This window comes from Trypanosoma equiperdum (genome assembly GCF_001457755.1).
Source record: "Trypanosoma equiperdum strain OVI genome assembly, contig: ctg_414, whole genome shotgun sequence".
Lineage (NCBI taxonomy): Eukaryota > Euglenozoa > Kinetoplastea > Trypanosomatida > Trypanosomatidae > Trypanosoma > Trypanosoma equiperdum.
In genome coordinates this window covers 1,403-2,702 of record NW_027124326.1, presented here as the reverse complement: position 1 = coordinate 2,702, position 1,300 = coordinate 1,403, and positions in this window count along the sequence as shown.

Sequence of the window (1,300 nt, the reverse complement as noted above, 5' to 3'; positions counted from 1 at the left end):
CCCCCCCCCCCCTCCAATAGCCGCCTGCGCATTTTCCGTTCAAAATCGTCCACTTCCACTCTATTTGACAGTACCATTGCCTCTTTGTACACTATGAAGGCACCCCGGAGAACTTCCAACGGTTGGCCATACTTTGCGTCTTGTTCCTCACCACATGAATCTGAGTTGTCATCTGCTTCTTCCCTAAGCTTCGTGTAAAGGCTGGAGCCGGGGTTGCTCACTTCAAAAGAGCATTTCTCTCAATTTCCTCCTCCTAGCCTTCCAGTGGCCTCACACGCAACTTTGATATCTCCCAACCGAACTTTGCCCACCTTTTTTAGCATCAGTGGAGGCGACTTGGCATTCATTTACAAATCCACATCGCGCGATGAGCACCTTCTCTTTAACTGCCCGCATATTTGACATTTTCCTTTGAACCGCAGGCAACAAAGTCAGCCTCGATTTAAACCCGCACACGCCCCACAACACTCCAAAGGAAGCGAAGGAAACGCGTAGACTGACGGGTCGGAGGAAGCAGCAACCGGGTAGCGAGTTGAGACGGATGGCAGAGTTCCCTGCAGCGACTCCGCGCAATGAGGACTCAAAGTGAAAGGAAAACTTAATGGGCGAGAAAAGCCCCTAACCGAGGCAATGGAGCCACAAGATCACATTTCATTCCTCTCCTCCGTGTACAACTCTGCCAGTGATAATTCAGAAAACATTCACACACACACACACACACACACCTGCTCCCTGTTTCAAAAACCGAAATGATTATACCAAGAATCGGTAAGGCAAGCACGTCTAAGAGAGCTTCCTCCTCAGGGAAAAAATGAGGACGTGCGCCTACGTCCAATGAATCTCTAAGGTTAACCGAAGGGAATGGCGCGTCGCATTCACGCAACTGCATAACTCAAACAAAAGAAGTCTCATGTTCATGTACGCGCACGGGCTTCAAATACACGAAGGGAATTAGACGGCGAAATACGCCGTAGCAACAAACAAAAGGTATGTCAAATAAAAATACATGCTAAAAGTACCGACACCGAATCGTGACCACCTCAGCCGTTATATCAATATGCGAAACCACACGAATACTCGCGGAACAACGCCTCCACGAAAAGTGCACGTGACACCGACAAATCACCATCAAAACGCCACGCAGTGTACTTTATCAAAAGATGGAGATCAACGTCATTTAAGCTTTATTACGCTCCCCCAAAGGTATTAGAGTCGCAGTGTCCAGTAGTAGGGGAGCAAGCGAGCAGAGCGCAGCGAGCCTACAGTCACACGAGGAAGAAAAGGACAGCACTTAAATATT